This window comes from Falco biarmicus, chromosome 4, assembly GCF_023638135.1.
Source record: "Falco biarmicus isolate bFalBia1 chromosome 4, bFalBia1.pri, whole genome shotgun sequence".
Lineage (NCBI taxonomy): Eukaryota > Metazoa > Chordata > Aves > Falconiformes > Falconidae > Falco > Falco biarmicus.
The window spans coordinates 46114641-46127242 of record NC_079291.1 but is presented as its reverse complement, the minus strand read 5'-3'; the positions used below and the strand labels follow the sequence as shown (position 1 = coordinate 46127242).

The 12602-nt window shown below is 41.4% G+C and overlaps 1 protein-coding gene and 1 long non-coding RNA gene across 2 annotated transcripts in view; both read right to left on the bottom strand.

The window, feature by feature from the left end:
- The window catches only part of ZEB1 (zinc finger E-box binding homeobox 1), a 126190-nt gene that overhangs the window by 113004 nt on the left and 584 nt on the right, over positions 1-12602 (bottom strand). The window lies entirely within an intron of this gene.
- Positions 297-12214, bottom strand: LOC130149086 (uncharacterized). The gene is made up of 3 exons (XR_008821778.1): positions 12092-12214; positions 4433-4610; positions 297-3634 (listed from the first exon to the last, which is right to left on the bottom strand). It is a non-coding gene; the product is annotated as an uncharacterized LOC130149086 (long non-coding RNA).

The window sequence follows — 12602 nt, the reverse complement described above, 5'->3', positions numbered from 1 at the left end:
ATCTGTGGAGCAAGTGGTCTTCAAATCCCCCTCAGTTATATTCTTTTCCTTGGGGGGAAAGACGGGCAGATGACACTTTATTGGAGGAAAAGAAGGGAAAGGAAGAAGTACATATTTTGAGGAAGGGTCTTCCCTTAAAGAAGGACAATCCAAGAGACGGGAAGAGCTGGTGTATAAAGTGCAGCTGAAAGGAGATCTTCAAGGGACACAGTCCATACAACAGATGGAATATACATCCTGAATAGCCACACTGAAACCTGGCAGCAGCTGACAAAATGAGAAAAATAACACAAAAGTTACTCAAACAGTATTCCCATTTTATTGATTACAAATCGTAATTTGTACATTTTGCTGCTAAAGCATAGATTTCCAGAGTCCTCTTGAGTTGTATCTACAGTGACATATTGAACAGACTCCAACAGGAGAGACAGACTGAAAAAAGTACAGGTTCAGAGGTTTCTTTAAAATTAAGCATTTTAGGACAAGTTTTGCATGTTTTAACAATTCCTCCATATTCTACAAATCAAATTGGTTTTATTCTGACTTGCCAGTTACTTTGGAAGCCTTGTTTATCAGGAGCTGTCTTCATTTCCCAAGCACACACAATTCAGGATGATCATTCACTTAGCATATATTAAAGTAGTGCACTTTTTTTTTTTTTTTGGGGGGGGGGGGTGGCGGAGAGGCAGAAGCACCTTTCAGAGTTTGCATGTCAATACACAAAACAAAAAATCTTCTTGAAAGCTGTAACTGGAAGCGAGGATGGCAAGAATAGCCACTACTGCTTACAGACACAGTAAACTAGGCAACTGAGGTTTTTTTAAACACTAGATTCTTATAGTGGGTAAGTATAGCTGTCAAAAATGTTGATAGGATTCCTAGTTATTTTTCCTGCTACTGTGCTTCCACACACAGACTTGTGCCTCTACTTGATTCAACTCACTACAGCTTTATATTTTTATATCCTCCTCTAACATCTGGATTCCCTCTGTCTCAGCCAGCCATGTTTCTGGCCCAGTTTCCTTCAAATCTGTATTAGTGCATCTTCCAAAAGACTTAATAAACCCAACACACTTCTGCAGGGCAGATTATATAATCCTGCAACTAATCAACGCACTAGAAAAAAAAAATTGAAAGAAAAAAAAAGCCCCACAAAACACAAATCCACACACCTGCATGGTGAAAATGAAACTGAGCTGTCAGGCTATTACTCCCTTCCTTCCCACACAGATATATAGCAACCAGGAACAGTAAGTAGTACATCATCCATTTAGCTCATCAGTGTTTTCCTGCTAGAAGGATCTTCAGCATTACTCCATAAAGCACCTAGGAATACTTTTGACAGTTGAAAAAAATTAAGTTTATTTTACACCCATTAACATGATCATAAACCAAAGGCTACTCTCTCCATCTCCTCAATACAGATATCCTCCATGGCAGGCTTGTCATTTTTTTCTTTATAATGGAGTCATTTTATTGTATGCAAGAAGCCTCAGGCATTTTGTACAGCCCATTACTCTTTGCTGCCCACATTCATCTGCTATCAGCCAGAAGCTCAACAGACAAAAGGAAAAGGCAGGAAAACAGGACGCATGGTTGTGCATGCGCAAAAACACTTCAGCTACAAAGTGTTTCCACAGTAGACCCAAGAACCAATAAGACACACATTTGATTGCAGTCCTACTCAATGCTTCTGTGGTTGAAGGAAGTAGTGCAAGTTCTTTAAAGGTAGACATTTCAAAAACAACAACAAAAAAGAAGCGGCTTAATTAGGATGCCTACTAAGATACATTAAGGTACAAACTGGAAGGCTTTATTCAGTGAACAAGCATCCTGGAACTTGAAAAGTCACAACCATCTTTCCATTTTGAGGATTTGCTATACTAGACCTTCAAAATGCTTTAAAAGTATTGGCAAAAGTTGGAAAGATGAAATAAGAACTAAAAATAAGCAACTGTAAACTATTAGAACAAGACATTTGGCAAGTTTTCAATTGCAGCACTTTTCTTTTCCAAGCAGGTAAGAAAACAGCTTGGGGTTTTTTTTTGAAGTTGTATATTCTTTCCTATATCACAAACTATTGTGATGATACATATGCAAATCATTTCACTGCACTTGTATTTGCATGTGCAATGTGATAGCAAGGAGCTTTAAATTTTTGGTTTTGTTTTTTTTTTTTTTTTAAACAAAAAGAAGAGGAGATTGGGGTAATCAAAAAACAGAGGCTTGCAACTTTATACCAAAATAAAGAAAATTCCCTATTTGCTGGAGTTCTTAACTACCTTATTTATTTTGTTTGTGAAGGAAAGCAGGCAGTACTGGCACAAGTTTTTTTTTAAGCATCATATCTACCAGCAACGGTTTGCATCATATACCTTGTAAGAATTTTGTCAGGATCATAAACTTCCATTGTGTGTCATGATTTTTATTCACCTAAGTCTATTTCTATCCTTTGCAGCTGTAAAGCTAAAATTGTCCCTCTTGTGTGAACTGGCTTAGCTCACAGAAACAGAAAGTCTGCCACTAGTTTGTCACTCACATGCTGAGGTACAAACCTGGTTCATCCTTGTAAAGAAGTCCCCCTCCATCACGTAACTACCACATCAGCTATTCAGGCTGATCCCTGAAGGCAAGATCAATCATGTGGTAAAACACAGAGAACTATGGCATGTTATATTGCATTATGTGTCACTGAACTATTTCCCTTTTCCTATGCTACAACTAACAATTCAATTTTACTTCTCATTTCTGTTTAAGTTATTATTCCATTTTTGTGTAGAAAGAGTCTCCCAGCATTTTGACTGCAATATAGAATTGATTCTATCTTACTTCCACTATTTGTTGTAAGACATATTTAGGGTTTTGGGAATCAGTCAATTTAAAATCTAGAAAAAGTACAAGGTAAGCTTTACCATGAAGAACAGAATGTCAGAATAGTCTTTTCCATAGAAATAGCTTTGTGGTTTTATTATCATTACAATGCTTATGAACAACAGAACTTTACCTTGTGTTACTACAGGGAGCATTCAAGCCAGCCTAATACATTAAATTATTGGCTATAATAACTACACATACGTATGTCTACAAAACAAATTCCCATTGTAAGTGCAAATTCACTCTCAGCACTCAGTAGCTAGAATGTATGATGAAAACAGGTTATTATACCAAGGCATCCAACAGTCTGCCCCTCTCTATAGTTTAAAGTTGGCAAGAACAGTGTTTTCTCGTTGCCTCTGAACCACAGAAGTTCTGAAATCCCCCGTGAGTCTTGTCTTGCACGACGTGCAATTCTCTCCTGTGGCCATCTGCAGCACTTTTTCGACAGCAGCACCATCCCTGGCAGCACTCTGCAACCTTATCTTTCCCTCCCACATGTACAAGGTAAGAGGGGAAAAAAATACTGCATTTGCATATGTAATTATGGTGTAGCTCAGCAGTGAGCAAAAAATTACTGGAAGTTGAGAACAGATATGCCTGATGACCACACCTTAGCATTTCAAATGAAAACGCTTTGCAAGGAAGGGGAAGGGACAGCAGCAGGGAAGGAAGCCAGTCATTACAGTTCCAAATCTGCTTCAAAGTCCTTATTCACCACCTCACTCTCTTTGCAGGGTCAACTGTACCTAGGTCCTTCCTGTGAACAATAACACAAGAATGAATCCAGTAGTATGTGACTAGTTTCATTTCACTTCAATTTACCAGCAATACTAGAGGAAAAAACAAAACAAAACAGAAGACTGAACAGCTTACAGATTCTGAATAGTACCTCCTTCTCCAGTCTAGAACGTCATGGGACTTAGATAGCATACAGGAGCTTAAGAGAAAGAGTAAAGCAGACTAGAAGGTGGGAAGAAGGAAAATCTGATGCATACCTGAAAGGATACAAGGCAGAAATTCCTCAAGGCATTTAGAAAAAAATGTTTACAACCAAGTACATTTACTAAAAAGGGACAACTCATCTCCTTTAAGTTTCTGGGCATTAAGAAAAATTATATTAGACTGGGGGAGGGGGAAGATGTTTGGAAACAAACAAAAAACCCAACCTGCTTCTTTAGGTCAAATTACTGGCTTAGCAAAAAATAACATAATCTCTGTAATTAAGGTCTGATTTTTCCGTTCTCTAGTTTGCACTTTTTCAGATGGAATAGATTTCCCCAGGCCTTTTTCAATCATGTCACATTTGTGATGTTCTGTAATCTCATTTTGCTTTCTCCAATATACACTCTATAGACAGATGTCTCTACAAAATGGAACAGAAAACTGCCTTCAGTGTCTGTCAGTTGTCTGTCAGGCAGAATTTAAAAAGGGATGTTTACTGAAATAATGAAAACATTTCATATCACAATAACTCAAGTTGTTCCCTAGTGTTCCTGGCCCAAGTAGCATTTGATCCTAATGACAACAGATGCACTAGTTCTATTGGTAAAAATACCTTCTGTACCACATTGGACTTTTAACCCCTTTATTTCAAGTATCATCCATGAAAGTCACTCTCAGGATCACGGTGAAAGGACAGCTTTATAATTTGTTTGTCTCCAATGCTCTTGCCAGCTCCTTCCAATGTTCCCCATTTAACACCCGAATTGTAGAGAAGCTAAAAAACAGAAGAGCTTGCAGAAAGACAGAGGATATCAGCATCAAAGCCAAAAACATATTTAAAAATAGTACATAATACTACGTAGTTAGTTAGATAGTCAAGGAAGAGTTATTTCTTTTCCATCTGATACACTCCAATATTATATGGGGTTCCTAGCAGTTAAAGAAGTGATTTTACATGTCCTTTCACTCAAGAAGGACTGCTACTCGTACTCGCAGATCCTAATTGGATAGGATGGAACGTCATCTCAGCACAGGATAGAATTTCTCTTTTTCATTCTCTCTCCTCAGTCATAATTGAGCCCCCTAACACATCCGGAAGAATGCATTCATCATTAGACATGTTCATTTGCTTTACATAGTTCTCCAAAAATAGGATAGATGGAACACATTGAAGGCAGAGACACGAGGGAGATGCTGCCAAACAGAAAGCAAACATTTGTAAGGGAAGCAACAAAGGATGCCAGTTTTCAGGTTTTAACCTTTGGGTGACAGCAGTTGTTAACCAAACTGCTTTGCAACAACAGGGGTAAAGTCCTCACATCAAGGAGATTGTGACAGCTGGGAATGACAGCTGAAAAGGAGGGAACTGAAACAGGCTGCTTTCAAACAGTACTGACTTCTCAAAGATGAGAAAGCATATTTTTAGTTAACTTCTGTTGCTCTGAAAAAGCACATTAAAATAAAAGATATAGTTACATTACAGTAATAGTATCAGAAACAAGCAGAGTGAGGCAAAATAAAAAGGCCTCTTTTCTTCCCTGTTTGGGGCTCCTCTGGGGACAAATGTGCAAGTCTAAAGAATGCTGGTTAGTATGTTAAGCTCTAACCAACTGAAACATAGGAATCACTGCCTGGCTGCTCCACATGTAAAAGAAGAAACTTGAGTTTGTGTCTTATCACCTACCCTCCCCTAACATGAACATAAGCTGTTGGGCACTCACACAAGGAATCAGATGTATAGGCTCAGATACAGAAAGAGAGGACTCTATATATATTTTTACTGCCTGAAAGGTACTTACATACTGTCACGATGGGGGTAGTATTTTTCTCAGAAGTACTGAAATAGATTTATAAAGCTATACTGCACTTCACTTTAGTTGGCATTTTATCCATCATCTCACTCTTCTTGACTGGCCTTCCCATTTTGCTCAACCATCACACAGGAATACTACTTATCTATGCAAGAAAGGGGCAAATAGTTTATTAAATAAACTATGGCTCAACAAAAGGAAAACTGAAAATAATCCTGGTTTTTCTTTAAGAGAGGAGAGCAAGCAAAGATTAGAAAGCTGCAACTGTAAACAGCTTTTAAAGACATCAGACTTCTGTTACTCTTTCCAATAACTTATAAATAAACTTAAAAATAAGACAGCTAGGAATTAGACAGCCAGAAAAGCAAACCAAGACTGAGAAATACCCATGCGTGTGATAATTAGCTCAAGAAATCGACTCAGAATATCAGAGACAATGGCTTAATGAGAGATTTAAAAAAAAAAAGTCGCCAACATTACATGGAAGCAGAAAGCATTACCAAAAGCTACATACAAAAACTCCCCTATAGAATCCCCAAACAATTCCAACGTTTCAAGGCATCATCTAGTCAGCTGAGCTCAAAGCCATTTCCCATTGAGATCTCCTCTGTGATCATGATCTGTTGCCAGATTCATCGCTCCCTGGAAGGCCACGAAGGTGCATCAGAAATAAAGGTATCAGACCTTCAGTGAGAAGCAGACTACTCCCTATTCTGTCCTCCCTCCTCACACATGGCCTTCACCTCACCCATTCACCCCTGCCCACTCATACATACATCCCTCTGCCGTCCATGGCGTGCCTGGGGTTTTGTTGTTGGGTTGGGGGTTTTTTGTTGTTTTTTAAAGATTTCAAACGGCATTTCTCTCCACAAGAAAGAGTACCTATCATAACTGATCTACTATACTGTTTCATGACTAGAACTAACCGCACAGCTTCACTAATGAAGATAACGGACTGCCCTCCGCATCCACCTTGCCTCATTCTGCCAGGCCCCCCAGGCAGGAGCAGCACCCACCTGCACCCACAGCCAGCAGCCCCCCATGACAAACAGTAGCAAAACCTAGACTTGACACATACTTGCCCCAGTCAAGTAGACTTTCCAGGCCTGACATTTATTTATGCATTTCTGGGGAGTTTTTGTTTTAAGGGGACTTACGATTTTTTATTTACCTAGCAATCACTTTCAAATATTAGAAGTACCAGCCACATGCTGAGACTCTTCTTTAGTTATTACTGTCCCAACAAAACCAATATCCGATTAAATCATCTCTGCTTAGATGTCAACCTCTAAGAAAACAGTCTTCTGAACACCCCACACATCAGAGTAGGAATATCGATGTTAACAGTGTAGGTCTTAAGCCAGTTTTCTCCTGTTGTGTTTTACTTCTGTCTATCTACACATCACTGAACTTAAGATTTGGGAATACAAAAAATACCAAAAGACAAAACTCTACTTATTCAGCACATCATTACATCAACATTGACAACGCAGACAGGAAACATCACCAATGAAGGTACTATCTTACATTGACAACGCAGACAGGAAACATCACCAATGAAGGTACTATCTTAGTACTATCTAAAAATTACTACAGAGAAAATTTGAGGTTTGCATATTGCCACTTGTTTGCTGAAAGTACAAGTATTTCAAGACAACAAACTTGAAAAAAATGAAGGGGCTTGACTACTTCAGCTAAAATTAATAGTAATGCTAAGTGATAAATCTGTTATTTCTCTTTAAGGCTCTAGATCAAGCCAAATGCAAGGGTAGTCCCAAGGATTAAAAATGGATTGAGACTCAGCCTTGCTATGGACTTCCTGTGTGACCTTGGGTAAGTCACTTGAGAATTTAGTTCTCAAAAATAACAGACCTATTATAGCTGCCAGAATGAAGCACCAAAGTTTCTGAGACCACAGATGTAAGCCAGACCCTGCTTACTTCTCATAATGGCAAAGATCCTACCTGGTGAGCCCTTTCAAAAAATGTAGGTAAACATGACTGGAATTTCAGGAATACTGATATTAAGCAACTGAAAGTTAACCTGGAACTGTACTTCGGAAACAGGTATGAAAGTCTGCATAAAACCAGAATTATTTCCATTTTTCAAGCTCTTCTTTTATATACTTGTGTGAAACCTATCACACATAGAATCTTTATGATCTCCAGAGATGCAGTATGTGCTGTTAAATATTGAATTGACAGTCGACGAAGCACACCATGTTCTAATCAGCTTGCAATATCAATTAGAGTTTTTGAAATTACTACAAACAGCTAATGAGTTTAAAGCAACGAGCCTGTATTTTTGGTAAATAATAATGACTGAATTTAGAAGTAGGGATTCTTAAGAGTCATTTGGCTAGATACTGTAGTTCCAGCAATTCCCCTGCAATAGAGAGCAGTTGCTCAAAAATCAGTTTAAAAACAAACAAGCAAAAAACCCACAACCCAAGCTTCACAGAAGCTGTTTTTATTTCTTTAACATAGTAAGAGAGTCCCCTGCATGTTAAAAATGTCTGCCGCTGGCATTTTAAACGCCACTGGCATTTTAAACCCTATTAAAACAGATGTTTCCACATGAAGAAAGGTATTGCACTGATATTTTTACTTCAGATTACTCCAGCCTCTCCCCCTACCACCGTAAAACTTCTGTAAGAAGAAATGACAGGTTAATACCACCACCTGAGTCCCAGTGGGGAAGGAGGCAGGGAACAGCTGTAGAACCCCCTTCCCCCGGCACTGCCAACGGCAGAGCTTGCTGACAGAGGGTGAGGGCCTAACTGAAGTCAGTAACATTGATACTAGTGGGACCTGTAATAAAGCCCAAAGTCCACAGAAAGACTCAATGGAGAGGGATATCTGATACAATAGAAAATGTTCAACAGAAAATTTGGTCAGAGCTCACAGAATTCAGATCCTCAGACTTTTAACTGAAAGGTTTCATCTACTTCATCTCCCTATGATAAGGGAAGCCCATGTCAGAGGGGAAGTTTCATCGACTTGCTACTCTTCGTCAACTGCTTTAGCAGCATGTTTACCAGTCCTGTAAGCAAGAAACTGTTTCAGGCAACTAATCACCTTAAACTGTACCTCAGCTAGCTAATTAACTTAAAACACCCTGATTCACAATCGTTAAAATAACAAGCACTGATTGCTGACAGAAAAATGAAGAGATAATAACATTTTTAAGCATATTCCCATTATATTTCAGTAGTTAACATTAAAACAGAAGTATCACTTGTCTATATGAGAGAAGATTTCCCTGGACTAAAACAGTTAATTCAGATGTCCATGTAGACCTGTTCACTGTGCCTGGAATTTTAACTCAGGCTACATTCCTCAATTCCCAAATTGCAAGTTTAAATTAATGCTAGAGTGAAAACACGATACCTAGTGAAAAAGAAAGGAGGGACACAAGAGAAGAAAGGCACGACAAGGAATACTGTATCCCAAGCGTCACTAACACCTGACATCCTGCCAGTAGTTAACACCTGGGAGCTAACAGAAATACACCATACTTTTGCCTTATTCAAAGTCACCTACAATCTTCTTACAGTCTTTAGCTTTGTAACAAAACTTTATAAGAAATTATTATCTAATAAAAAGAGAGGAAACCCAACTGTAAAACAACTGAAATGGCATCTTACAATTCAATCTACATAACCTTTTAGTAATGAACTCGCTGTTACCAGGGGTAGAAAAAAAAAAACAAAACCCACACAACAAAAAAACCTCCTAGAAACATCAAATCAGTCTGCCTCAGCCTCTCGTCTCACATACACCTGACAGCATGCAGAATTTACTCAGTTTCACACATTCTTCTTTTGGCCGTTAAATATGCACCTGAAACCAGAAGGCATACTTACATTATTTGCAAAACATCAATATAAAAGGTTGGTATCCTTTTAACCCTCTGGTAAGGCAAGTTTTAAATATTTAGCTTGTTTTACTTGTCTCACAGTATTACTGAAGAACAAGATGTGTTAGTTTTTATTAAACAGCAAAACTAAGACAAACCTATAACATATATGAGATGTCAAGAAAGCAACTAATCCCAATCCTGCAAGCCAACACAGAATAAGAAAGCATTTCCTGATACTCTATTTAAAGACCATGCAGGATTTGCATAGCGTGGCAATGTGGATGACTGGGGAAAAGAAACAAACATCATTGCATCCCTCTTTTTTCCTCCTAATTCCTCTGTCACAAGAGGGGGAAAAGGCAGATAGGAAGAGAGACTCCCAACCAGCACTATGTTTCTGCTTTATCAGGATGGTGCTATAGTCTCAACACTTCGCTAACTCCTTTGCTGTAGCAGATGTTTTCGTGTACTGGCCAGAAGGACAGTGACACAGGATAGTCTTCTTCAGGTACGAAGTGCCAGATTTTCTTGTAAGTGGAGGCTTTAATGGCAGCGCCAATCAGCTCTTTTGCTGATCTCCTGTAGGGGCCAATAAACAAGGTAGAAAAGGAACCACCTCTAGAGTTAAGAAGATAAGACTGCCTTCCCAGCTACAGCTAATGCATCAGGATGGCAGCCTTAAGTTCTGGCTCCCAAACACTGAGAGATGGGGAAAAAACCCAAACCAAAACATAAGTTTACAGTACAACAGCTGTGTTAAGTTTACCAACACATAAGAAGACTGAAAGTTCACAGTATACTAACTTGATGCTGTGGCCCAGTATTATTAATTGGTATACTGGATGTCAAGTGCAATCTCTAATAATCTCACATCCTCTGGTAAAGTGGGGAAAAGGCAACTGGAACAGCATAAAATTTAGTGCGTACTACGAACAAGCCAGTTGCTGAAACATCTCCTGTACGCTGATGTCTCATTGACAGAAGGTACTCACCTATAAGAGACTCGGGGGGGGGGGGGGGGGGGGGGGGGGGGGGGGGGGGAGAAAACACCCTCAAGAAGTCTCATATTTATTTTAAAGGTTAAAAGGGTTAGCATTTCTCCAGATACTTTATTTAGTAAATATTTCAAGTCAATCATAAACCCACTGCTCAGAAATTTCTATTATCCAGAATCTATTATCTAACCAATCCTGATGCTTCAATGCACGACTTAAGTTGGTTTTAATTCCTCAAAAAAAGGAACCAAAATCAGCCTAAAACAAGACATGCCATATTCTACATTGCAGAACTAGTTGATAAAGACTCAGAGGCTTTTTGTAGAAAAACGGGTGCAGCAATGAGGTCCAAAAGTGATGAAGATGAAAGATACCTGGAATGATACCATATCTTCTACACCTTTTGTTTTCTGCAAGTGATACACACTGCAGACAAAACGTTTTTGTGCCAAACAGCACAAAAATCTGGTTTTCTACTATTAAGCACAAAGGAAAAACACTGACAGCAAGCGTGGTAAATAAATCCCTCCCTTGAGAACGAAAGCAGCAGACAGGAGGGGGCTGACATGCATGCAGGAGAAAACTAAACACCATCTTTTTTTCTACCTGCACAAGTTGCCATTTGCTGCAGCGATCAAGAATCTCTTTTGCCCGTTGATTTCAAAAGCTAGGCTCTCAGAAAAATTCTCTCTCAAGTCATCTGTTGATATGCTTTAAGAGTACGATATTCGTATCACTGGATCTTTAAGAGAAAAATCCATTTTCTTTCCTGTTCAGGTAAACATGTTTACAGCTCCTGCACAGACGCTGGGTGGTTCAGACTCACATGTCACACACATGTCGTCAGCAACAAGAAAAGCCCCTTTCTCTGGATCATCAACATTTTTAATAAGGTAAAGAGAAAAGCACTTTCCAAACTTACCTTCAGCACAGCCAAATCATGAGCTAAATATAAATATTTACAATACGACAAGGAATTAATAATACGAACGTGCAAACAGAAATACTTGCTAGAAAACGCACACAACAAAAATAAGGAAGCCCTCCTAAGTTCAAAGCGATCAAACCAACTCGCTGCCCCTGGAAGGGCCGTTATTTATCCCCACGTTCCGCCCGAAGCGGTCAGGATTAGAGGAGCAGCACCCATCGTGACTCTGGTCTATTTCGGAGCCCGTTCACTGCGTACGAAAACATCTCAGATCGCAGGCGAAAGCCTTCCTATCTGTGACCCTGCACAGGAAATGCCACATAAAACCTAAAATTGCCAAGGAAGGTTACAAAATCTCCTGCTTTACATCCCATTCCGAAGAGTCGCTGAGAGAACCGAACTACTTCTCCATTTTCCAGAAAATCAGCAGAGTGGGTGTTACGGGCGGTTATTCCCCCCGCCGTGTACCTTTCAAATGCATCTTAAAGTAACACACGTACCGGGGGGGGGGGGGCGGGGGGGGGGGGGAACGACAAACCCACCCCAGAGCAGCCCTACGGTCTGAAATGTAAGTGTAATTCCTTATATAGACCGCAGCAGTTGGTCGCACACGCACGGGGAGCGGAGCGGGGGCCCCCGGCCAAACCGTTACCACCCATTATTATACAAACAGGTACCTCCGAAGCCAGAGGGAAGGCAAGAAACTTCGCCGCCCGCCCCCGCCGCCCGCGAGCAGCCCCCCCAGCTCCAGGCCGCCCCGGCGGGACCCGGGGCGGGGAAGGCAGCGCGGCCGCGGGGCGCCGCCGGGGACCAACTCTCGGCGGGGAGGCGGCGAGCGGGCGGCGGGGCGCCGGGCCCCCTCCTGCCGGCCCGGGGCGGCCGCGCCGCGCTGCCCCCGCGCGAATCGCCGCCCGCTGCGGCGACGGTGCCTCCCCCCGCCGACGGCGGCCGCGCTCCTCGGGTGTGCCCCCCCCCCCCCCCGCCTCCCGGTGACGGCTGGCGTCCCCCACCGCCGCCCCCCAAAAGGCGAACGCCGACCCGCCCCGCGGCGCCGGCCGGGAGCGAGTAGCCGGCCCGCTGCCGGGCGAACGAGGGGAACTCCGGCGGGCGGCGGAGAGGCGCTCCTAGGCGGGCGGCGGGGCGATCCCGCCCGCGGGGCCGGGGCGGGCGGGCGGGGAGGCCCCGCTC